The following is a 27,012-nucleotide window of genomic DNA, read 5'->3' on the forward strand; positions in this document are numbered from 1 at the left end:
CGGAATGCACAGCAAATTGTGGCATATCAGCACCCGATCTTCCCTTTCAAAACCGCAGAGGGACGATGAGACGTAAAGCTTGAAATAAATCGTCATTTTAGTGACAGCGGGTCAACTTTGAAACGCTTGACTCAACACGGAACGCGAGCCGCGACAGTCGGACGGCGAACGTTGCTCCCCATCTCGGTCCAGTCGCTGGTAATGGAAGAGGAGTTGACTACGCATGTCAAGTTCTAACCAGATTCAGTGGCTAAAGATTTGTGCGCCAAATCATCGAAAAATAGATGTACATATATTTCACAATGTTTTTACTTAACTATAAATATGTTTTTTTATTTTCTGTCTTCAAAGAAAGTAATGCGGTGACCACTGTGTGTGGTGGGGTGGCTCCCTAGCGCCCCCTATTGACCAGCCACCACTGCAGTATGTCCATGGAATATTCATATTTGCTGAGGTTCCGATGCAGTATCAGCCTTTCTTGAAATGGTTGTTTAACACAAATGCCATATTTGTTCTCTTTGGCCTCAATATTTGTTTGGTTCATTGCAAGATAAGACAAAAGAGGAACAAGACTGAACATAAAATGCCTCCCAAAGGCAAAGTCGTTGAGCATGATGTGGCCCAACGGGTGGTGCTGGGGTTATAGCAAAACTACATGATGGTTTCAAGTAAAAAGTGACTGGCTAATCAATACATCATGAAAATTGATTGGTGGCCCTCGAAATAGCCTTGTTGGTGGACAAACCCATCCCGCATAATCTCTAAACTAATAGTTTACATCCATCTCCTCGTGTACGTCTCACGTGAATATTTCATGAAGCTCGTTGTCGCTGATTGATGATGTGGTTGCTTTTATCGAGACCTTGTCCGAGGAGATGGATTCCGCCGCTGTGGTTGCTATTTCAGGTGTAATTGCATTTTTATGGCAGACCTTTTTTTTTTTTCTACCTCCACTAAGGAGGGTGATGTTCTTATGACACATTGTTTGTTGGTTATCAGGATTACACAAAAGCTAGTTTACGATGCAATATGCGGGACGAAGATCTTAAATCTGATGATGACGCTCACAATTATTTCCACCTTGTCAACAAAGCAGGTGCATTTACTTTTCCATAAATGCCTCTCTCTTTAACAGCTTCCAGTCAACAATAAAAGGAACTCTGAAAAGACTCGGGAAGGCAATTTCACCTGCAATGAACAAAGAATTTCAGTGAGAGAATCCTTTCTTTCTAACAGCTGAAGGTCACTGACAATGGCCATGCACACGCACACACACACACACACACAAGCGCAGAGCAAGGCGCAAGCACCAAGTGGAAGGCTGTGCTGACTTTTGTGGTCGCAGGTGAAGCGGCTTCCTCCTAGGTGTGACTCAAGCGCGGGGGGGGGGGGGGGGGGGGGGGGGGGGAGCGGACAGGAGTGTCTTAGCTGCTTAAAAATGTTTGGCCTCGCTCTCGGTGGCGCAGCAATGAGGGAGGGGCCCAATTCCTCGCCTGTCATCGCTGCGAAATTCACAGGAGGAAGAAGAGGGAGGGGCCCAAAATGTCAGCACTTTGGAGGAGGAGTTTGGGGAGAATGCTTGCACTTTGTTCTACAGCTGACTCATGTTATTTGAATGCGATAAAGCCCTTTCCGAGGACACGCAGCCTCTTCCAGAGGCACCAAGACTGAGAAGAAGCAACAAAGAGGATGACGAGGGTGCTTTTCTTGTCCATTTTTTAGTTTTTAAAATAACAATAATTGAAGGATGTGAACATGCAGAAGCCGGCTCGCCTATTAGGCGCTGTAGGCAAATGCTAAGGTATACTTTCCCAAATAACGTTTTGTCCCGACAGGCTGACACTACAATGCAATCCTCGAAACACGAGCCACGTTACGATCTTTGCGGACTACGAAGACTAGAAGTGGCAGCGAGGCGTTATAGATCCGCAATTGCTATTCCACGGCTCCACACTTGCTGGTGGCGTGCGCCAAAGGCTACGCTGATTTCGGTGAGGTGAGGAAGCGTTCAGCCGAGCAAAAGCTGACGCGTGTTCGTGCCCCGACTCCAACACGTGGCTCCTTTTCATACAGTATTTGTTCCCGTCTTGCGCACACACAAAAGACTCCCACTTCCCCGTGTGGAGGTCGCCGCTTCGTGCCGAGCGCGGCAGCACCTTGGAAGTGAAGACGTCATGAAATGGATCCCAAAAGAACACGCGAGCCAAGGAGTATTGTCGTGAAGATTCCATGTAGGCCATTGCAGTCAGGATTCATGGTGACTCATTATGCAATGCAACAATAGCGTCAAGGGTGGAATTATCTCTTGCGTGTTAGACAATTATCAGTGTGCCATCTAAATGACTTTCGGCATATCAACGTACTGTGCGTACTGCGTAATATGTGCAGTCGTTCCTAATTTGTTAATGATGTCATTAATGTCTCCCTGTGCGATTTTTTTCTACCAAATCCGAGACTGCGGGATGATTGATAAAAGGTATTCAGGCACAAGGAAGCTGTTCTTCCAAAGACAAAACCGCTTTTCCCACATACAGTGGTACCTTGAGATACAAGTGACCCAACGTAACAGTTTTTTCGAGATGCAAGCTTTCATTTGACCGATTATTTGTGATAACTTGCGAGTGAAAACTTGAGATACGTGCTATGGATCCCTTGGCTATACTTTTACTGCTGAATTTATGGTTCCTTGACAAACGATAAATCCACTGAGAAAACTAGAACAAGAACACATACAAAGAAAAAAATACAGTAAATAGCAGAAAGAAAAGAGACAATTTTGAATACACTTATCCAAAACATAATGACAGAACCAAAACTAAACTCAACTGTGTGCAAATTCCAAAAATGTCTTACGCTCTCTTGCCAAGTCAACACTGTGTCTTGCGGCATCTTAATGCCTTTTCCCTCTCCTAACCTCTTCTCCTTCTCCCACTGACATAAATCCCGACTACACCCAAAGAAATCAAAGAAAATGAACACGAAATTTCATTTCAACTCACTTCACGAATCACAATAAACAGCACTTTGGCAAATATTGAACCATTCATCAAAGAAGAGGCTTCAAGCTGTTTAGCGTCAAAAAAAAGCATACAATAAAGAAAATTACGTGTTGTCTTCAAAACAAACAGCTTTGCCTAAGGACAGTCTGCCTAGCTTAATGCTAACTAACAAGACAAAACGGCATTGACATGCTATTGGTTAGCATTGAAGCAATGGGTATTTGAACACTAGCGGCGGCGCACCACAAGTAGACAGATAATATAACAGTTCTCACCGCCATATTCTTTGTCCTGTATGAAAACTGACTAACATTACAGCATCTTAGTGAGTCACAGTGGTAGAAAAACGTTTGTGTCTACATGACTGTAGAGTGTTATACTGCTTCCCCGTGGCCAAGGCGGGCACATCAGAAAGAGCAGCACAATAAAATGTATTTCAGAATGAAATCGGGGTGCACAAACTGTTTCATACTTTACATTCATTTAATTATGTTATTATTCTTATTTTATAAAGTGCAGTGTTATTTTTTCCTGATTGTAAAACGCAGACAACATTTTTTTTTTATTCGGGGGAGGCTGGAAAGGATTGTCATTTCCATTCAACAGAAAAGATGATTTGACATGATTAAAGTCGCATCTCAAGGCACCACTGTGTAAAGTGCGTGAGACGGCAGGCCTCCACCAGTCGGGGCTTTATGGCAGCGTGGCCCGACGGAAGCCTCTCCTCGGTGCAAGACACATGAAAGTCCGCATGGAGTTTGCTAACAAAACACCTGAAGGACTCCAAGATGGTGAGAAATAAGATTCTCTGGTCTGATGAGACCAAGATAGAAATTGCTGGCCTTAATTCTAAGTGGCATGTGTGGAGAAAACCAGGCACTGCTCATCACCTGTCCAATACCGTTCCAACAGTGAAGCACGGTGGTGGCAGCATCATGCCGTGGGGGTGTTTTTCAGCCCCAGGGACAGGACGACCGGTTGCAATCGAAGGACAGATGAACGCGGCCGAGTGCAGGGCTATCCTGGACGAAAACCTTCTCCAGTGTGCTCAGAACCTCAGACTGGGCCAAACGTTCACCTCCAAAAAAGACAATGACCCTAAGCGCACAGCTAAAATACCGAAGGATTGGCTTCAGAACAACTCCGTGACTGTTTTTGAATGGCCCAGCCAGAGCCCTGACTTAAACCCAATTGAACATCTGTGGAAAGACCTGAAAATGGCTGTCCACCAACATTCACCATCCAACCTGACAGAACTGGAGAGGATCTGCAAAGAGGAATGGCAGAGGATCCCCAAATCCAGGTGTGAATAAACTCGTTGCATCCTTCCCAAAAAGACTCATGGCTATATTAGCTCAAAAGGGTACTTCTACTAAATACTGAGCAAAGGGTCTGAAAAAAAATTTCAACAATTCCGTTTTTTTTCTGTCAATATGGGGTGCTGTGTGTACATTAATGTGGAAAAAAATGAACTTCAATGATTTTAGCAAATGGCTGCAATACAAAAAAAGGGAAAAATTTAAGTGGGTCTGAATACTTTCCGTACCCACTGTACATTGTATTCAGCATTTGTGCCCACTGCATATGCCGGTGGCGTTCAAGCCATTAAAGCACCGCGAGAGAACAATCAGCAATGTCAGGAGACGCTAAGTCAAGATTTCACCATTACTGTTTCAAGCTGATGGGCTCCATTCATTATTCAACAGGGTATCGCAACAAGAAGAGGTGGAAAGCGGGTTCTTCGGCAGAAAGAGAAGAGGAAAGCACAGAGCCTAGAACTGAATGACTGGACCTTGAACGTTGGGACTATGACAGGAAGATCTCGGGAGTTGGTTGACATGATGATTAGGAGAAAAGGTTGATATGTTGTGTGCCCAGGAGAGCAGGTGGCAAGGCAGTAAGGCTTGAAGTTTAGGGGCAGGGTTTCAATGATTTGACCATGGTGTCGATGGGAAGAGAAACGGAGTCGGGGTTATTTTAAAAGAAGATTTGGCGAAGAATGTCTCGGAGGTGAAAAGAGTATCAGATCGAGTGATAAGGGTTAGGGTTAGGATTAGGAAGAGCAGAGAACCACGTGGTGGAAGCTGAGACAGAGCGAGCGTTGTGCAGCTTTTCGGAAAGAGGGGAGACAGGCTCTCGGTGCACAGGAGGAGCTTCCGGAAGACCGGACCACTGCGGCCGAGGTGGAAATGCTTTTCATCCATTCCAGCCCTCCTCCCCCCAATGACAATAATCCATAAGGGGAAAAAGCACTCCATATTATTGTACTTTACAAAAACATACGGTAATAACATAGTTAAATAGAATGTAAAGTCTTATACAGTTTGAGTGTCATGATTAATTCATTGCAGGTCATGCAGACACAAATGAAGACAGTTTCACTCAGTAAGCCACAGTAGTATTCGTTGTTTATCGCAGAGGATAAATATGTCTATATTGTTATCTGTCGACATGTTTTGCTCTGCCATCTGTGTTCAAGTATCTGTTGCTTAAATCGTGAATCTTCATTTTATGTTTCGTTTGAGCGTAAACTTAAACTGGGAGTGGCATTAAGCATTTCTTTGTTTTGTTTTGTGTGTGTATTGTTCACTGTCTGCCGTCGTGGGAGCTGTTTCAAATATTTCTCACGCATCTCAATAAACCAACCAAAATATTTGAAACGCTTTTTGTTATTAAGGCACAATATCTTTTTTTTTTTTTTTTTTTTTTTTTTTAAATTCAGCTCTTGTGTTGGATCTAACTGTATTCTGCAGATGTTGCTAATTAAAGCAGCCTTTGATAATGGAGTGAGGATAATGAAGATCCCCCCCCTAAAATATGGGACATATTGGTCCACAGGGTGGAAGTTGAGACGTGGGCATGCCTCAATGGTCTGGCACGGAGAATAAAGAGTTTCCTTAAACATGGTTATTTATTTAGGAGGGGTGAGTGGGCAATAAAAACGGGGGGAGTGAATAGGTGCAGCAATAATCCTGCAGCGTGCTGTCAGTAACAGTTGGCATGGCTTTGTGAGTCTCCTGCCTCCCCTACTGGATTACGCACACAAGCACTCTGACGTCCTCGACTAACAATAGCACAATTTTCAATAATCCTTTTTTCCCCTTGCTTTTTTGCTGCGCTGCCTGATTTGGTTTTCTTTCACTCTGCTGCTTTGCTTTTCTAGTGCAATCACCCAGCGCTTCATATGTATTCCAGTTTCTGGTCGTATCGAAGACTCGTTGATGCAGGTCCGTTCCAGGAAATGGATGCAAGACAAAGCACAAAAAAAGCAGCAGAAGTGAAGAATCAATGTAATTGCCCAGCTAACGAGGGGGTTGTGTTTGGCTTTATGGGCCCACGGGCTTCTGAGGAATATCATGAAAATGTTTCCACATGCTTGTCAGGACTTTAATTGCAGCAGACTGGCAAATACTGACAACAGGTGGCACATGTCAATAAATGAAATGACTTCTTCGGCTCAAAAACAAAGAAACACAAACTTCGCCTGGAGGGTTTTAAATAGTCATTATTTGACTTCTTTGCTTACTTTTAATTATTTTGTTTTTGCTTTTGAAATGTATGCAATGCTTGTTAGCGCCATGAAAAAAAGGTGGGGAAAAATACTTACACTCAAGTTCAAGTACAGGTGGGACTCGTGTGGAAAAATTCAACTCCTTGACTGAAAAGTTAAAAACTACAGATTTACTTATGTAAAGGTGTCAAAACAGTATTCACCACAACAGAGACGGTAGCCCAAATGAGGGAAGGTTGTAAGCAGAGCATGATGGCTAACTGCACGATGTAACGCTCGAACTAGGCCAAGCAATTATGACGAGGTAACGGCGAATAGCCATAGGTGGTGATGGACTAAACGTCGACTTCCCTCCCAAATCTCAGTTTAAATCATTCAAATGTATGCTGCTACTGAAACAACGCAAATGTACCCATTGTAGGACGAGTAAATGTTATCTAATCTACGTAATTTATCAATGCAAAATCAAATCACACACAGAGATGACTGATGAGGAAACTCAATATGATAACGGGAACGATGATATTAAGAGGCGTGGCTGTTGCATTTATAGGAATCGGATTGTGCATTATATGCATTGAATGGACATGATGCAAATGAAGTGGCACTATTTACACATCGGTCAAAGTGCGCACTTCCGTAGTTGAGCAAAAAAGATTTCTGTTACTTGAAACATCAAGCAAGCTATGTGTTGTCGGTTGTAATAGAGTCATTACAGAAAGCCCCACAAGCTACGCAAGGCGCACGCACACACGCAGTGCAGCGTTTCACGACGACAATGAAAAATGAAGAATGTGTTTGTCTTCCAAGCTCGGCAGTTAGCTTTGGAAGCTCCTCATCTTTGTGTCTCGCAACTGCCACAGGAAGATGGAACAATATTTATGCAGGCTCGCGGCGAGCTCCAACCATATGCTGCTGGAAACTTGGAATCTGGGTGATGAGTGCCATTTGACTGTTTGCACCAGTGAGAGATTAGTTAGCTAAAAATACAAACAAGCCGGCGAAGAAAAGCAACACATCTGAGGCCAAAACGTCCACCCACCTGCCCTCCCATAACATGCAAAACACGGCGCCCGTGCAACAGAACACCGAGAATGTTCATGCAGATGCACATAATCCAGCGGGGCGCTTCCCTCGTCTCCATGCCGGGAGGCGGGATTGGGAAGGAGAGGCCCCGGGACCCGCTGACCCCAGATGCGGCGTCTCATCTCGGGCCGAGCGTCTCCGCTCATGAATTATTCCCACTCCCGCAGTAGCTGAGGCAGAGGAAAGGGGCTTTGCCCGACAAAGCCTTTGATCCCACAACAGCCACGCACTCTATGATCACAGTTTGCATGAGACCGCCACGGCTCTCCACGAGTGCCACGGCTCTCCTGGCACTCTCGAGACCACAGAGCTTCTCGCCTCCATCCGTAGCTCGCTTTGAGTCGGAGCTACATTCTTCATCCTTCCATTCTTTTTCAACACAAAGCAGCACCTTCCTTCTGTCGTGTAAACAAAAACAAACTTTTTCAGCTCCCGTGATGCTCGGCTCCAGGACCCACACCAGGTCCTTGTAGCCTGAAATGCTCTCAAAGCTCTTGCATTGCATACAGTGGAAAACAATGAAGCGTCATCTCCGCCAGGTCTGAGAGCCTTTGTGCTGGGAGTGGAAAGGGACACAAGCTGCTGCTGCAATTCATTTCATTGCGACGCTCCTCCTGGTGTGCCCTCCTTGGCCACCAGGAGGCAGTATAAAATAGTCATGTAGACACAAATGAAGAAGAATCAACTTCTTCTCGTAGTACCGTAAGTGACCCAGTACGTATTATTCTGTTTGTATTATTAGTCCTTTTTTTTTTTAGCGGATCAAGAAAAATGGCTGAGAATATTATATCTGTCGACATGTGTTGCTCCACCATTTGTGTTCCAATATCCGTCGCTTCGAAAACCACGATGATCGATGATAACTATTAGCATTAGCACGTCAAGGGCTGTTTCCGTGATGTTAGCATTGGGCTAGCGGGCTGTTCTTGCTTGCTTGTTTCAAATCTCTCTGTTCCCCGTCGTCTCTCACCATATTTGTTGCAAGGCAGAGGAACGCTGTAATACAGTACAACATAAAAAGGGACGTTACAGAACAAACAGTGGAGCGGCTTGTATTAATTGACTTCATCTTCCACGCAAAGGTTTTGCCAACCGTGAAGAGGAAATGATGGTCTACGTTTTGCAGATGAGAAAGGGTCAATTACAGTGTAATGCAGCATCGCAGTGGAGTTATTATGTTTATATTGCTAGTGATAAGTCAGGGGTGATGCTGTCGGCTTTTATGACTCCACGCCCAGCAGTAGTAGCAAAGCAGTAATAAAACCTGCCCTTCTTTTCCGATTGGGTCTTTCTCCCTCTCGGGGGAAGTGAGGAAAAATGCAGAGCAGCAACAGCCTGAATAATTCATTCACTTCAGATTGAGCGAATATAATGCGCGGGATCGTCTTGCGTTGTTTGGGGCCACGCTCAAAACAAGATGGCTACCGCCGGCTGTTCACAGGGGAGTCCCGTACCGGAAACAGAAGCAAAAGCGAGCTGGGATTACGACAACTAAAAGGCCACAGGTCACCGTCGCCCGTCGCCCCCCCCCCCCCCCCCCCCCCCCCCGGGAGCTCTAAGACCGTTAGCGAATAAATAGGAAGTGGAAGTAAGCAAGGCAGAGGTGGTCTAATCAGGTTGGCCTGAGGTGGAGTCAAGGCTTAAGCTGCGTCAGGAGGAGAGCCCACCGCCGCCCAACCCTCAACGTGTAACACAAGCACCTCTCTCATCCTCAACGCTTCCTTTCGTAATTTTCTTTCATGAGACATCCTGCCTAAATATGAGACACGGCCCTCATTATGATGCGGTGCACGTCTACCACAGCCACCAAAAACAAACGTATCAGTACCTCCATGACAGTTTCGAGCAAATCGGAGCATGATTAGCTTTGTAAAGGCAGAATATTTGATGCAGTTCTTGTTTTGTCTGTTTGGCGTGGAGCAGTGGTTCTTGAAATAGAGTGCATAAGCCGTATCTTGGGGATTTGAAAAATAATGTGCAATAAATTGTGTCGCGACAATAAAACGAACACGATAAAGCAAATACTCCTCCTAACCTTGCCTTTGAGTCAATTGAAAGACTCTAAATTGCCCTTAGGTGTGAGTGTGCGCGCAAATGGTTTGTTTGTTTAAAAGTGCCCTGCGATTGGTTGGCGAGCAGTTCGGGGTGTACCCCGCCTCTCGCCCGAAAATAGCTGGGATAGGCTCCGACACGCCCGCGACCCTCGTGAGGATAAAGCAGTTCAGAAAATGGATGGATAAAAAGGTGTATTACTTCAGGGTATAAAGTCATCCTTTTGCGAGAACAAAATATTTTTTTTGTATTTGAAAATGTAGTTCTACACATACATATATAAAATATATATATATATAAAACCAAACAACCTCTGCTCTACGTAACACTCCAAAATGAGTTTTATTTCAGAAAGCCCAACACACTTTACTGCAGTTACCGTCATCTCCTTGTAAGCCAATCACGAGCCCATACGTATTTACATCATCACGTACTCAGCAAGTTTCCCGTATGTCCTTAAATGTCTACACGGGTGATTTCTCGTTAACTTGCTGCTTGCTAATGTAGTTTTGATTGTGCTCGAAAGTGAGCGTAAAATATGATTCGTTTCAACTGTATTGCCGATGGTTAATCACGCGAAACAGGCCGTGAGAGACGCCGCCGTGAAAGGCATCGGCGGGATTGCCGTTTGTGATCTGGTCCGCAGATTCGACGAGGAAGCCTTCGCCGCTGTTGGTCGCAATCGGGCGGGTCGACACCATCTTGAGGACAGCAGCGATGACTCGACTCTGAGGTCAATGTAACTTGTCTCTCTCTCTCTTTCCATTTGAAGGGTAGGATTAAGGGTACTTTTCAAATTAAGGTTAGGGGTTAATTCAAGAGACTGCAGTTCTCGTCCATTCGTCTGTTATTAATTTTCATTCACAATGCAATATTTATCATTTCGGTGTGATTTATAGTTATGTAAAAAATGAGAAAGTGTAAAGAAAATTATGAGTTGTCTGGTTTTGTGATGAAAATACTTCAATAAAAAGTTAGATTTTTTTTAAAGTAGCCGCTTAATTGCTTGATTTAAAATGAACGAGGACAAATATTTGCTTTAACCTGGAAACCAGGAATAAACAAATATTACTGAATTCACAAAAAAAATTCTAGAACTGGTTTTGCGTTTAAACTCTTCATATACTGAAAAACACATTTTGAGGACCCCTGGTGTATTTAACTCTTTCCCTGCCAATGCCGTCTAAAGACGTCAATGGCGTTTTTTAACAAGGATTGGTAGGGGAGGGTCTTGTGCAGTTTGCGTGTGATCGTCAAGCCTCTGGATAACTGCAATGACGAATGGCACCCTGTTAGAGGGCAACAATGCCTTGAGGTGAACGTCCCTCCCTCAGATTGAAGAAGAGGAAGAAGAAGAAGAAGGAGGCGGGACAATGAGAGAAGGCAAACATAATGGCGGAAAAGAGAGAAGACAAAATGGAAAAAAAATCTAAAAAAAGAAAAAAGCTTTCGGTACTAGAAATGTATTACGCCAAGGCAAGAAATATATTCCTGCGACCGACAGGGATGACACCTTAGGTCATGCGGGGGAATGAAGGATGAGCCGATCGCTTTGTTGCAAAGCTATCGCGCAAAATGCCGGCCCATCCATATGGCGAGATGCTCTCGGCCGCTTGCCAACGGATTTGCGTAAACGGGTTCCGGAATCGCGATGAGTGAACTCCGTCTGGATAGCCGGCCGAGTTTCATCCCGAGCTTCCTCCGATGAAGATCGACGAAGTCCGACGAAGGTAACTTGTTTGCAACTCGCGTTAGCTACATTTAGCGAGCACACGCGCTTCCTTAGTCCCACTAGTTCACATTAATTACAATGACAACATACAATGTTGCCAGTACTGATGTGAATTTTCCATTTCGTCCATCCTGCAGGAATTCAACACCCGAACGACTTTTAGGATTGCGACGAAGAAGAGTAATGTGTTGGTTTTTTTTTACCCTTGCAAAACACATCAAGAAAAAGTATTCTCGAGTCATCGTATTGATTTTTGAAAACTCCCATTCCAGTACGCAGTGCAAACAAAAAAGGTAATGGAAAGCTTTTGTTTTCCTCCACGTCCCACGACAGCAATTTCAACAATGTATTTTTAGAGTAATAGTTTTCTATATTGCTAAACTGCACAGGTTGTTCTTCAAGCAGAACCGCACAAGATCCCATTCACTGCCACCGAAGAATAAAATCTTTGCCAGATTTTATGCGCAAGGTAATAAAAACCTGGACTATTGAGCAAACGGTAGAGCAGGAGAATTTGGAGCAAAAAAGTGTGGGAGCCCCATTTGTTCATGCATTTTTGGATAATAAATGAATATTTTTTTCTGTCAAAAGTACTTTCTCAGTGTTGTTTTATGTTCAGATGTTTGAGATTTTCACTGAAGAAAAAAAATATTGGTGTCAAAGTTGTTGTTCTGCTTGATGTGTCTGCTTCCACAAAAAGGCTGCTTTCTCATTTTTTTCCCTCCAGAAACAGATTTGGCTGAAAGTAGCCTATATTTGACTGCTGAACCATATAAGCTAGAGAAAAACCTTTTTTTTTTCTGAAGAAAGAAGAGAGTCTGATCTTTTTTTTTTTTTTTTTTTTTTTTTTTTTTTTTTCCCCCATCATTCTGTGGGGCTTGAAAAATCAGTGAAAATGCCCGGCAGTCTAGGGGTCCCCTGCTCAGGAAACGGCTGGCGGTGAATGAGAGCAGGCAAACATTTTTATGTACACGTCCCCTGCACTGGACACTTGGAGTGCACAAAGTTGACCTTGCAAGATGACGTGTTGTTGTATCACAAGACACGAGATATGCATACGGGATTAAAAATGCATGCCAGCGTCGGGCCTAAATTGCGTGGTGCAATGCACTCGATAAAACGCCACGATCGTGAAGCAATTATCCATAAACAGGGAGGTCAGATTCTGAGGAGGGAGGCCATTATGATTCAGCATAATTGATTTAACCGTGAAGTCACGAAAGTGTCACTTCAAGTCTCAACCATTGTGAGTTTGGAGGGGGAAAAAAATGGTCATGTCATATTGAATCTATAACAGCACCTTGGCACTTGCAGTGATAGCTTACTGTAGCGGTAGGAATGGACAAAAAGCAAATTGGACTTTGTCACAACACTCGGGCACGAGGTGGGCGCACACGCCGAGCATGTGTGCGTGCCACGGGAGGTGGACATCACTCGTCGGGGGTCGGCGCGAGGCGGCCGACCGAGGGGCCTTGTCAAATATGCGCGGCGCGCAACACAGCAACGGTCGCTCACATACAAGTCATTTATCCCCAAAACACACACGCACACAAACAGCAGAACAAAAGACGCTGTGATGTCAATTCAGAGATTTGAAGATTGAAGATAAAAGCTGAAAATGTGCAGACTGAGAAGGATGTCGTACGCAGTTGTGGAGATACTGTACAGCATTAAAGGCTTTTTCCTCTATTTCAGTTTTTCGGATCTTGCGGCCCATAAGTGCCCGAATGACACCGAGCCAAAATGGAAGAGCGACGGGTGAAGAAAAAGGACAAATCGGACTCGACAGGCCACATGGGACACGGGCGTGGCGCTGGCATCGCCGCTCGAGGGCGAGCGCACTGTCGCCCGCAGCGTTTGACAGCAGAGAGATTTTGATTGAATAGAGTTTTTGGGAATCATTCAAAATTGGCCGGATTGTGAACAACACTCTTCTCTTTGGTGTGTCATGCCAAGCCAGTATTAAGAAGTCATCTAAATGTAGACACACAAAGCTTGTCCAAGTCCAAAACAGGACACTTGAGTGCTATTCATTTTGGAGTGCATGCATATGAGTACACTGTTGGAGAGGAAAGAGAATGAGAAGTGACATATGACTGAAATCACCGTGCTTGCCCATTTCATGTACTGGATGGGAGAAGGCACTCAGGGTTGCAAATTTCCAAAAATATGCCACTGCCTTCAAAGTAGAAAACCAGAATCATTTGAGACAAGCCCCTGGCCGCTTCGCACTCTGTCAATCATTTGGAACGAAAGAGCACACGGCTACGAAAGCGAGCATTTTTCGGGACGGTGATTGATTTGAACTCGTCGTCCCTTGAAAGCAAGCGGTCATGAAAAATTAACCCTTGTGTGTCTGCGGCGGACGGCTCATGTATTATTTCGAGTGGAATGAAGGACTTTCCTGCCCACGGCTGGGAATGAATTATGGAGATGCCTGATCCGGCATCTCCGTCTGATGGTCTATTTAACCTCCCTTTCACTGGTGTTTTTCTATTCAAATATTTCCTGTGGTCATGTGACCTAGCGGCACAGACAGCGCTCAACCACGAGAGATTGTGGGGCACGCTGGACATGTTAGCGGCTTTCTAATTTGATCCTCTAAGCAGATACCCGATCCAGGAGAAAACTGGGGATCAATCCCATTCTTCTACTTGCGTGCAGAGGTCGTGATATGATCACTGCTCGAGTCCCTCTCTAAAAAATGAAGCGCTGGGTTATTTTACTCCCTCACAAGAGAGGAAGTGAGTCACTTCCTTTTCCAAAATAAACACCAAAGTCTGCTATGTTAGCCTCACAGAACTCTTGACATCCCCTGTCCAACACACGCACGCGCGAACGTGCCTTAGCTGGATCATAGAAGGACGAGTAGACTTCCATGCTCTTATCTCCCTCTCCCTCTCCCTCTCCGTGCCACGTTCCCTTTTCCCTCTCTGTCTTCCGCACTGGGCGGTATAAGGAGAGGCGGGGGTTGGTTTCAGCGAGGGGGGTGCGCTCATCTGTCACGTTCCACATTCTCTGATGCTGCCTTTTGTAAAAGAGCGTGCGGGAATGTTGGCTGCTGTTATCTAGCCATCTTCCATCCCAGCCAAACTCTCCTCAAGGAGTGCTGATGAAAAGGTGCACAGATTTCTGCAGGATTCTGCCACATCCCCGGGAGGCAATCTGCACGACGTTTTTATTTGGCCTGCACAGGCTTCCTAACATGCTCAATTTGATGTTCAAATGCTGGGGGACGCATATTGTCCTACAGCGAACGTCTTGATTTTGAACGATATCATCACGAGGCGGCCGAGGGAGCTGGAGCTCGTCAACGCGTTCCGTCCGAACACTGGAACGCAAGAGCCGTTTCGAGTCATAGAGGTGCATTCCAAACAATGTCATCCTGTCTTCGATAACGGCGCGGCTCCACTAAAACGCAGACAAATGGAGAAACTACGTAGTTACAATGACACGTTAGTACGACTGATACTGATACAATACTCACAGGCATATATTCTTTATCCTCTAAAAAGAACAACGCATATTACTGCGGCTTATTGAGGAATTTTGTTGTCGTTACTGTATGTTTTTATACATTACTATATTATAGAATGCTATTTTTCTTCTTAAAAAGCACATTACAAGATTTCTACATTTTTTCATTCAACTATTTATTTTTGACACACAATTGTCCTCTAATTGCAATTTGAAAAGGTGGTTTTAAGGGGAGCAGGGAAGCTCGATGTTTTTTTGCAATTTATCCAAATAAGAGGTTGTACTTGGTCATGGCAATTTCTATGTTATTGTTATTGTGATTTAAAAAATGGAGATCATTGTATGTTGGCCTTGATACACGTGTGGATTTTCACAACAGAAACCGCTTACCTACTTTTAAAGCCCTCTGTATACAGTGATAGGACGTACGCCATGTTTTGCAGCGAGCAGTCTCGAACCTCCAAATGGTTCATGTCAAATGTTAGCCTTTTTCGGCCACAGCTGGATGGCTGCTCCCTCTTCGGAGAGGCCACGCACGTTTTGGTGAGGTGCGACGGGAGCGAGGGGGGACGGAAGTGAACTCGTCGGAGGCGTCGGGCTCCAAAGCGATGCTGATACGCGCCACGCTGAGCCGCGGCAAGCGTGTCTGATTGAATGAGACCCCGGAGTGCTCTTTGAGACTTAAAGCGCTCTGACAACAGCAGCTCACACTCTCTCCAAGTCCAAACAAGATTCCAAAAGGAAAAAAAATGGGTTTCAGTGCATGAAGGTGAGCTGATAGAGTTACACACTGACAGACTTTGAGTGGGTCATGGAAAAGGAGAGGGGCTTTGAGGCAGGTGACTACCAATTGTCACTTGTACTGGTTGGTGGTGTTGGCCAGGTGAAGCTCTGAAGCTTTCCATCAAATTGGTTAGAGGGAGGTTTTTTTCTTGAGGCTTTAGAAAACCATTATTCGAACTATTTGTAATGACCATTTTGCTGTCTCGCAAGATGGAAACACGTTTTGTGTGGTTCATTCATCCACCTGGTATTAAATAAGCAAATCCAATCGAACGTGGGGTTATAAAATATTATTTCGAACAGGCTTTGATGCATTTTGTCCATCTGGCAGCAAGAAAAACACACCAATTTTCATTTTCTCCTGACAGGGTGATTTTGTGCGCGTGGTGTTAAAAGGCCTCGTCGGGTCGTCAAAGGCAGCGACCTTGGAGTAAAAGCAGGAGTTGTTTCCACATCAGTTATCTGCGGAAGCTTGATTAAAGATCGCATGAGACCGGAGCGGCAGAGAACGTTGGAATAATATTCAGGTAAATCATTGCGTATCACAGATGGATTGCTCAAGCGACAGTGTGACACGCATAAATTGAAATAATTGAAATGTTCACCAAGCTAAATGTATCTCCACCACTGACTGATCGATTCATTGACTGGAAATGCTGATGCAGTGCATTCGCAGCAGTAGCGCCCCAATGATTCTTGTTTGGATTTTTTTATGGGAAAGCAAATTGAGTATCTTTATTATTATTCTATTTCTGCTGTTGCTTTTTCCACCTGCAAGCCAACAACTTCTGGCCTCCGTAACTTTCTTTGAGCCGACGACCACTAGTCCGCTATTTGAGGAGAAGGGATCAATGATCAAGTCTCTCTTCAAAGTTCTCTCACGTCCAGCTCAATCTGCGCTATAAGAGCAGCTCATTTCCAATCATTCATGGAGCAGTTGTCCAATAAATAAACTTGAAGCATACCTTGAACAAAGTTGAGCCGGGCCACTCGAGGGCACGGCAAACAGCAGGAATAGCCACGCGTTGGAAGTTTTCGCTGAATTTCAAGAGAGAGACTAATATTTGCTGAGTCGGTACCTTTGAGACGTCCCCATTTCACCTCCAAAAGTTCCGATTTTCCATTGAACTTCCTATTCGTTGTATCGATGCATATTGGTCAAGCTCCCACACGTTTTTATAGAATTTCTCAAGCAGTCAAATGTGAGCTTTCTGACAGGGTGGACATTCGTGGTTAGCAGGTTCGCATTTAATGAGCACATGGTGGACCTTCACTCAGCAACATGGTGCAGTTGAAAAATATGTATTTCAAATTTCTGAAAGTTTTCGATATTAATTGATACAGTATGTCACGGTGACAGAGTGGACATGTTAACTGATTGTGGCCTTACAAATAAATTGTATATATTAAACCCCCGTTGTCTCCGATAGTTCCTATTCTAAAGACTGCATTCGCAAACATTCTGTCTTCTCTAAACAATGCAAATTAGTGTGTGAGGCCAAAGCCAGCAGAACCAGGGACCAATAAGAATCCAATTAGGCTTCCATCTGCACGCGCAAACCATGCAGCCGACGGGCGAGTGTCGGCCGCTTCCTAATTTTGGTTGTTAGGAATATGATGAACGTGCCCGGGGATGATGCGCAGGTAGGGGCTTGTTGCCAAGCAGCATGCGTCTATAATGACTCACCACAGCGCCAATAAACTTAGCGGTCACTGACCAAAACAAACGGACCCAAATAGCGAGCAGTCACTCCGAAACACACCCAGAAGAAGCCCCTTTTTTTTTTTTTTTTTTTTTTTTTTTTTTTGCATCCTCAGCTCCACTGGAGTTGTGCTTTCGGTTGGGATGCGACAAAATTCAACACAGCCGCTGCCTGCTGCAGTCAAAACACCCCGCAAGCTGCAGTCGACTGGGAGTGGGAGTGTAAAAACACGCTCGGCAGCGGGGATCGTGAGGGACAGGCGACAAAAAAGATGAGGGAAGGAGGAGGATGTCTGTTGAAATCATGCCAATGGCACACTTGGGAGCTTTTGAACACAATTTAAATATCAAATAAAAGCCCGGATGCAAACTCTTCGGACCTCAGCCCAGCCAGGTATCCTTACCCCTCATTTGGGGATGAATCTTGTGCTCACATCACTTCAACCCAGTCGCAAATCATTTCACAATACGGCAGCGTGCAGCCTTGGACACCTTGTCTGTGTTTGTGCACTGAATAGAAAAACCACACAGTCGCGGCGCACTCGACGACGACTCCAACCGAACCTCGTGGTTTAATCCTTATTATGCACGCCTGTGCAGAACCACCGTAGCAAACCGCCGTCTACCAGAAACGATTAGCCAATGAGCACATGATCGCGTCGGCATCGCGCGAGGAGAGAAATGTGTTTTCAGGGTATTTTGTGCGATGCGCCACTCAGCTCGAATGCGGCACAACTGCAGAAAATATTTTGGAAGGGAATGAAATAGAACTGAAGGCAGCGACCAGTGCTATTTTTCTACATTCGGGATTCGAGTATACAGAGTATAAACGGAGACGCTCAGAGGCCTCCGAGTTTCATCCAGATCCAGAACTTCTTCTGCATCCGAGGGAACAAAATGTAACGGGCTCCTACATAAGCACAGCAAATTACAAGCCGATCCGATGAGATTGGCTTACGATTTAAGCATGTGATCGTGTCAAGTGGGATTTTCAATGGTAATGTTACACTGCTGCCAAATGCGCAGCTTGTGTAACGTTTAAAACGATTGACCCGTGACAAATATTGTTTTCGATGTTCATTATGTCATCACCACCGTTTGAATTTTCTTTGAGCCCGTTGAAGGAAAAAGCTGCATTCGCAAATCTGTTAGCGTTGCGTGTAACCGACCGCAATGACGCTAACGCACGCAGGCTACTTCCCCGTGGAAAAGTGCGACCACGTTCCGCTCCGCCGGATAAATGACGGCATTCCAGCTCTGTGAGCGCTCCGGACGGCTCCGATTGACGGATGTGTCGGACAGCTGTTCAACTTTCTCGAGATTTACACGGCTCGTGATGATGAAGCCTCAGCGTGACCTAAATCGAGCGAGATGCCGCAGATTGGATGCGTTCCGGTCTCGTGGGGGGTACGTCTTTAACACGGACGCAATTCCTTGACCTCGATTCCCGAATAAGGAGCGCAAAACCGCGTTGCATTTGAACTCGACATCGAGCCGCAAGCCCTGGGTTAATTCAATTATGAGACCTTCGCATCCCGCTGGGCAGAGGCTTTCCAAAAGGCAGCTTAGACTGCGGGTCCGGAAACATAAGCTTTCGTTGTTTACACGGACAGGGGGTCTCGAAGGCCGGGATCCGTGATTACTCCCTCACGGCTGCAACTGGGAAAAATAATACTATAGCCAGGACACGTCTGGAGAGCGGGAAGAACTCAAACTGGCAACTAGGGCTGTCCGTGAATCTCCGTGAAAGGAAAGCGGAGACCCTAACACTTGAACAGTAGGGCACAATCATCCGCTTTGGGATATTATCTTTCCCGGAATTGGGACGCTTTGTCGACAGCGCCGACACACAGCAGAGGCCCCAGGGACTCTCTGTTCCTCACGTGGTCTCCAGTTTTCTTGCCAGAACACGAGCGACCTTTAATGTGGTCAGAATATTCCAGAATGCTTGAATGCTGATTTTGTAAGGAACAATTGCGATATATTGTCATGCGATCGGCCGCCGTGTTGGAATCCATCACGACACTCTCCTGTGTTGTGTGTCAAATGCTCGAAAGGAAATCACAGTTTCGGGCTCAGCTACGATAACCAGGAAAAGGGAACGGGACAGATAGCGGGCACGTGTTCAGCCCGCAGCTCAGGACGCTGCCGGGCTCCACCCACCTCCGGAGACCCGAAAGCAAAGGATGAGCACTTTTGGGCTCCGTAAGCTTCTGCGCTAAAACACAGCATTTAACACTACACTGCAACTCTGCTCCCTCGTTCTCGTCCCGCCTTTGTCCTTTGTCACGTGTTCCTGCTCACAGAGGTGTGTTGTGCCCCCCGTGGCTTCTCTCCTCTGACATCCCTCTTCCCTCTCGTCTCTCCCTCTAATGGGAATGGATGAGGGCTGCAGTGTCCTCGCGGCTTCATACCTTGTCCCACAGCAGACAGACAAATGCTGCTTTAAACATTTCTTGAGCAAAAGTATCGGCACCTCGTTCATAACTGCGGAGGGACGAACCGTCGTTTATGAACTCGTTGATTACGAGGTGTGTCCATGCGAGGAAATGTGCTCCCAAAATGCATTCGGTAGTCGCTCATTTGCATACACGCACAATGTCAAGCCACGTGAGCTCCAGCCAGCACCAGGAAATAACATCGAGAGGTGAATATTATTAACTAGCAGCTTGTGCGCAAACATCCGCAATAGCATTAGCGTGCCCTGGAGGCCAATGAAGTTGTTAAGGGGGGGGGGGGGGGGCGAAAAAGGATGAACACTCAAGGTGAGGCGATGTCAAAACGCTGTTTGCTCAACTTTCTTGCTCTGGCGTCGAATCAAGAGATTCGTTTTGCTCGCACTCCTTGAAAATGATTCCCTCCTCTTTTGGGCCTGAGCTCACAGATTGGAAGCCGTACGTTTCCGACTCCCGTTCGCCGCGGTGGCAAGTTGATTGGCTCAAGTCGCTACTTCACTCCGATACATTGCGGCAGACTTTCAAAATCAAACATCAACGATACTTCAAATATTCCAGAAATAGCGCGTACAGATTGGTACAAAACACTCAAAATAGCATTCTAGAATAGTATTCTTTATAAAAAAAAAAAAAAAACATAATTTCATAGAATGAAAAAGAATGAGTTATTCTTCCCACTCTGCATCAACTCAACAGCCATTGCGCTATTTATTCTGGTGTGCCCACCTTGGCCATCTTGGAAAAGTATAAAATGCTGTCCACGGAGCTGGTCTCAGCTCCTCCTCAGTACGGCACTAATATTAGAGGAAAAAGTGTATATGACTATGAGTACTGTTGTATTGTCTGTCTACGTATGTTGCTGCGCCATGTGTGTTCAAATATCCATTGCTTACAAGAATGATAACTCTTCAACCAAGATGCTATCCATTAGCCCGTCAACGGAGTTTGCCCTCATGTGTAGAAGAAGAAGAAGAAGAAGAAGAAGAAGAAGAATCACCACCTTGTATTGTCAGGAACATGCACGCAAAATTTGTTCTCTGCCTTTTACCCATCACAGTGAACACACACAGTGGAGCAGTGCGGCGTATCAGTGTCTTGCTCAAGGACACCACAGCCACGAGTCCACTTCAGTTGTACAGCCGGGTTCACGACCCTTGTCCCACGTGCTCCTTGTCCTGTCCTTCCCTCGCAGGGTGTCGCACTACAGCCCCATGCGACACTCATATTGAATGTTTCATTCTTGTACATAATGTATTGACTTACTTGTCTCATCCTGTTTACAATGAGTGCTTTGTCTTTTGTCTTCGTTTCTCTCTCCCCTCTAGAAACTTTGTTCTGTTCGACTCGGATTCTCAATAAACTCCAATTATACGTATAGAACAGGACCAAAAAAAACCAAGAGTGCCTACTGCATGTTGTTTACCATCTAAAGCCGTCCTCTCACCCTGCCACCTCTCTCTCTCGGGCTCTCTTTTTCGTGTGTAGCAGCTGTCTCAGCTCAGCGCCGCAACCTATCAGGACCATCTGCACAGCTAAGGTGACACCTCAGCTGCCGCATCAGCAAAGAGACTTTACCCCGCTTCGGCTGTCAGGTGGGGCCCCGGGGACGTGTGCCGGGCACTCAACGCATGCATATGCATTGTGCTCATTCTCTGAAGAGTAGATAACGTGCATCCACGTCTGTATAATGCGAGATGCGATTGAACGCTTCCTCATGTGGTCCCGATATAGCTTTATTGCATATTGAGCACTAGTTTTTCCATGTATGTCAAAACATGCTTATTTATTGAACGGGTGTGGAGCCCCTCCAACACAGACACACAAATACACACACACCCGAGCTTCGAGCCTAAATTATTCGACTCTCACGTCTACTGCTTGATATCAAAAGAATACGGGAGAAAAGCGCATTGTGACTGGGGAAGGGTAGTGAGAGAGAGAGAGAAGAGTGTGTGTGTGTGGCGGGGGGCTCGTCACAAGGAGGGCCGAGCGCTGTAAATCAGATATAATCATCGTGGGCTGTAAGATCTTCCCACGAGAGTCAATAAAGAAATAGCCGCGAGCCAACCACATACACACCGAAAAGAGGAGAGTGAGAAGTGTTTTGGTCAGCTCCGCACAAACCAATCTTGGTGCTGTCCATGGTTCTGAAATCGGACAGCCAAGCCCAAGCAGGCTGAGCCAACATTGCTCTCGTTTTAGCTTCTGTTTGCATGCAGTCAACAGCTGAGAGTGCATGACTATGAACAATATTGTGCGACCAAATGCCTTCTTTTGGAGTAGTACCACTTGAAAACATAGGATTTCCAACAAGTATCATCCAAAATACTGGGCAAAAATACTTATTGGACCTTGTTCGAACAAAAATAAATGACGACGGTATCGCCAGCATGTTGCTAATTTTGTTCCAGCTCACTTGTCAAACATCAGTTTGGGTGACAGGCCAATTTCATATGCTGTCAATGCCTGATATGTTCCCAGGGATTCCATATCTGCTGCTAACACCATCTGTGTGACACACATACGCACACACACGTGCTCCGCAGCTTGCCCTACACCAGGCGCCGTGTCAAATCGCTGAATTATTCCAGGAGCTCACCGGGGGAACGGGAGGTGCATGTCACCCATACGTGCCAATCGCAAATCTCTCTGGCCAAACGGTGCGTCACGGCAGCTCGGAAGAGTCATTAAGCGCTGAGGAGAAACTCGGACTGCTCCCTTTTAGAATGTGAGGAGGAAATCAAAGGATGAGAGGTTGGCTGGAGCGGCGGCGGCGGCGGCGGTAAGTTTGGAAACCTGCTTCGTGCTATAGCCCAGCAATTAGCAACATTGATTGGGAAAGTGGCTCTGAGCCCGACACAATCTGGGCTCATTTCATTTCCAAGCCATGAATTGATAAGCATGATCTTGTAACATTATCGCTCCATTGTATTTCAGACCACTGATTAACTAAATAAAACATACTGAGTCCCAAATGTGTTTATTAATGCTGCGCGGAGTTTTTTTAACCTGATAATAGTAGAAATCGTGCCCTGCCATTGGCTGGCGACCGGTTCAGGGCGTACCCCGCCCCGCGCCCGAAGATAGCTGGGATTGGCTCCAGCACGCCCGCGACCCGCGTGAGGAGAAGCGGTACAGAAAATGGATGGATAGTAGAAATCCATGCTGGTTGGCAATGAGGAGACGGTTCAAACGCATTCACTCTCCACATTTTCTCTTCCTGGAGCAAAAGTGAAGCGGTGACTCAGCACAAATGTGCCCCGTTTGTTCCTGACAAACGAGAATGCAGCGTCAATAAAGATGCCGTCGACACAAAAGCTTGATGGAGGAGATTCATTTGGAAAGAATAACAATATCTGTACATACATACTGTGGTGTGTTTGGATGCAAACAGATTCGGTAACAAATATATATATATATATATATATATATATATAGTAAGTAGTCAGCCAGGATGACTAAACTTTAAATGTCAATTGAATTTTAAAAGCCCTTGTTGCACTCCAGACAGGAACACACATCTGGGACGCATCACACTTAGTCTTAAAATGAGCCTTCAAAACCGTGAAAAATGAAGCTATTCTCTGCTCTTCAACGCTGTGGGCGTGTCCACAGTGAATGTGCTGTAACCGCGCCCCCTCACCTGTCAACTGTCGATCAAATACCTGTCCTACGACCTGGAAAAATGTAAAATACTTCGTCGAGCATCTTTCTTCTGGCTACATGTACTACTACTACTACTAAATAGTTCTCAGTCTGCACGTTTTCAGCATATATCTTTACTTTATAACGTATTTAAAATCAAATATTGGAATTCTGTCCTACGAAGAGCAAGTCTTCAAGCGTACAAGTTGTAAAGGCCAAGTGTCGAGGTAACGTGCAGTACGCATTAGCGAGCAATTCGAGCAAAAACACGTACTTCGTATGATGCATATATTTATTTAATGTTTTTACGATGATGGCATATTCGATTAATGTGCAAAGGGTTCACTTTGGTTCATGTAGTCGTGCTAGTGTTATGCAAATAAACTGTGATTATGCAAAACTGTAAATTGTGTGGATGAGTGATATCCCACAGCACACGCGGATTAGTTACAAACACCCACTCCTCAATTAGGAGCGTAAAAGTCTTGTGTGCGTCCCATATAGCCGTTACACAACCTGCTCCACTTAGCAGTGAGAAATCATCTGGAGCCAATCACGGCTTTCCAACGTCTTCGCTCATGTTGGACCTGAGCTTGTGATGTGCACAGAAAAAGGCCTTGCCCAATACTGTTTCCCCAAAAATTTGAATATAGTATTTCAAAATCTTTTGGGAAGACGGTCGGACTCCAGACCGATGAGTAATATGGTTGCAGCGCATATTCCATATCAGGCGATGGCTGGAGGCTCCAAAGAACATCTCCATTAATTCATCTGCGGCGCCTGATTTTTGCGGGGTTACTCAAAAATGGAAAAAGCCTTGGATAACATATTTGAGGGAGGGGGGAAAAAAAACCTCATCAAACATTCAGATGTACTTGCGTGCCATGCTGAATTAATTCACGACCCGATCTTTGTGGAATACTCTAGGATGTAGAATCCAAGATTCTCCCAGCAAGTCCCTCAATGGTTCCTCAATTAGGAAGACCAAAGGCACATTATTAAAAGCCGCGCCGCGCTTTGAACTCAAATGGCGCCATCACACGACAGTTTGGAGTGATTTCCTCTGCGGCCGACCGTGGTGAGGAAACGTTGGAACTCAAAAGGCATTTGCTGGCTGTCAAGTGAAAGCCAAAGCGACAGGTGGCGCTATAACCCTTAGCTGTCAGGCAAAGTCTGCCAAGCAGAAAGCTGAATCCGGAAAAGACAAAACCGAACACATCACCAAAACGCCAACAGCAATTTAAGGAAGTAAATGGTACTTTCAATCAGTGGCGGCTGGACAATAGAGGGTGCGTGGGCGCCGCCCCGACGCCGGCGAGTGTCACCGCATTCCGTTCCTTGAAGACGAAAATGACATGTATGTAAATACACTGGTTCACGTGTGGAGGAAAGGTCACCGTGCATTGTAAAAGCACCCGGCGACCTCCGTCCGGATGCATGTTTGCCACCATGGCAACCCCAAGGAAGGGAAACTTGGTGGGCTCAATAAGCCACCACCCAATCTCCCCCTCCCTCAGCGCACCGCCCTCTCTCACAGGTCGTTCCGAAACAATGAGAGGTCCTTCGGCGTGCACGACGGGCCTTCCTCGCCGCTTAATCAATAAGGAAAAGCGATAGAAGTGCAGCGAGAAGAGCGAGGCGGCCACGTCTCGCATCGCTTTGCGCTGTTACGCCCAAACGGAAAGTGAGTGGAGCAGGAGGGAAGAATCCTTCATTTTCCTCTCGTGTTTTTATGCGTGTCTGCCTTTATGGCTCCCTTAAGCTCCTTTAACCTCTCTCCTCGCTCACGCCGGACGGATGAGAGGGGAAGACGGATGAGGGCCAGGCGGGGAGCGGCAGAGGAGGGACTTAATGAGGCAGACTGCGTGTCTCTCGGCCCGCCGTGCCAGGGATTACAGGAAGATTACCCAATTCCCATTCTCCATTCCCTCCAATTTCCACACTCTCCGCCGACGCGGATGATGAAAAGATGAGAGACAATGCCGCCATCGGGCCCAAGGCTGAAACTTCTACCCATGCACGAGGCTTACTCAACACTTTTAAAGGTTCTGGCATTACATTTTGGGGAAGGGACTCAAGTAGCGCTTGCTCCATGTCCTTTGGCGTGTGTGTCAAAAAGTCATCGCATCACACAGGCGCTATCGAGCCGCCTTCATTTCGTGACCTTCAAGGCTCAGTGAACTTGTGGAGGCCGCAATATTAGGTACACCCGCACAATGCAAAAGTTCAAGCAGACTCGCATGCATGCTTGCTGTCGATGACCAGCGGCCGTCCCCGAACTGCATTGGAGCGTAATTGGTGAAGAACACATCTCAGTGGCATGAGGCAGAGCAGTTACAGCACCGCAAACTGCGTATTATTATGATTATTATTCATTTTCACAAAGCTCTGGTAATGGCTCTCGACTGACTGAGACCCAATGGGTAAACCCACGCGCGCCCACCACCACCGCAAACACACTCACCAGCCACCCTGCACCCAATATCCACAAATTGTCATGAAAATAAAAACTGAATGGTCACCGCCGCGTCGCCTTGGCCGTCCCTGTGCGGCGTGCATCTTCACGGAAGGCCTGCGTGATGATCACAAGGAATTGTTCGGGATATCTGCGATGATTCTAATGGCTGTCAGAAGCTCCCCCTCGCTAAAATCCTCCTCTTAAAATGCATGTTCACAGATTTAAAAAAGACAAAAACCCATTTTGTGGAGTGCGTGTGTTGAGAGGTCGTGCGTAAAAGTTGGACGGAACGGGTGCAAAACTGCACGGCACGCGGACAATATGACTTTGTATTGCAGTCCAAATTGCCTGAACGAAAGCTGTTAGAATAGTCGCGTGAGGACGTGGCGTTAAAAACGCTCACACAGGAGAGCACAGGGGCACTTTTCGCGCGCCGGCAAATGACATTACGCATGTATGCAACCGGCGTGGATGAAAGCGCATAAAGTGCTTCTCGGCGGTTTCGTCAACGCTGCAGAAAGCGTCGGAGTCCCGCCAATCAGTGAGCCACTGAAGCCGAATCACGCCTCGTTTGCGTAAAGGCAACCGAGCCAAATGGCGTTTTTCTGTTCGTTCGATTTTTGCCGGCAAAGAACAGGAAACTCCTTGCTTACGTTTCTGCGGCAGTCCCCGCGTTGTTATTGTCCAGATTTGGAGGAGGTGTTTCAGAAAGCCAAAAGCAAATTCCCCGTGTGGCTGGGCGTCACGCGTGTCCCTTCCGCGCCTTTATCATCCCCAGCGGCGGCAGCAGCGCGTTTCCACAGCGCAGCGTCTGTCCTTCAAGGCTCCACCTGCACAGACGAGCGGATGTGAAGAAAAGGACACCAGCTGCGGGTTCGCTTCAAAATAAAAGCCTCACAGCTCTTCGGGCTCCTGTGCGCTTTTGTTGTGGTCTCGCGCACTTTCTCGGGGTGCCTGATGCACGTCCACTTGCTGCCAAGAGGAGGTGCTCGAGTACGCCCCTTGCAGGCCGGGGCATGCTACTGCGACTGCGCTTACCTTCTGCTTCCTCTTCTTTCCGATATTACCGCAGGAATGTCATTATTGTTTTGTTTTGTTTAACCTGCTCATC

At 46.1% G+C, this 27,012-nt stretch overlaps 1 protein-coding gene across 12 annotated transcripts in view; it reads right to left on the reverse strand.

Annotated features, from left to right (window-relative positions):
- LOC133397963 (neurexin-2-like) overlaps nucleotides 1–26,805 on the reverse strand; it is a 249,840-nt gene extending 223,035 nt beyond the window's left edge. For all 12 annotated transcript variants that reach the window (XR_009767706.1, XR_009767707.1, XR_009767708.1 and 9 more), the window contains exon 1: nucleotides 26,555–26,805. The gene's annotated coding sequence lies outside the window, so the exon portion shown is untranslated. The remainder of the gene's footprint in view (nucleotides 1–26,554) is intronic.
- Nucleotides 26,806–27,012: the final 207 nt, after the last annotated feature.

Source organism: Phycodurus eques, chromosome 23 (assembly GCF_024500275.1).
Source record: "Phycodurus eques isolate BA_2022a chromosome 23, UOR_Pequ_1.1, whole genome shotgun sequence".
Classification (NCBI taxonomy): Eukaryota; Metazoa; Chordata; class Actinopteri; order Syngnathiformes; family Syngnathidae; genus Phycodurus; species Phycodurus eques.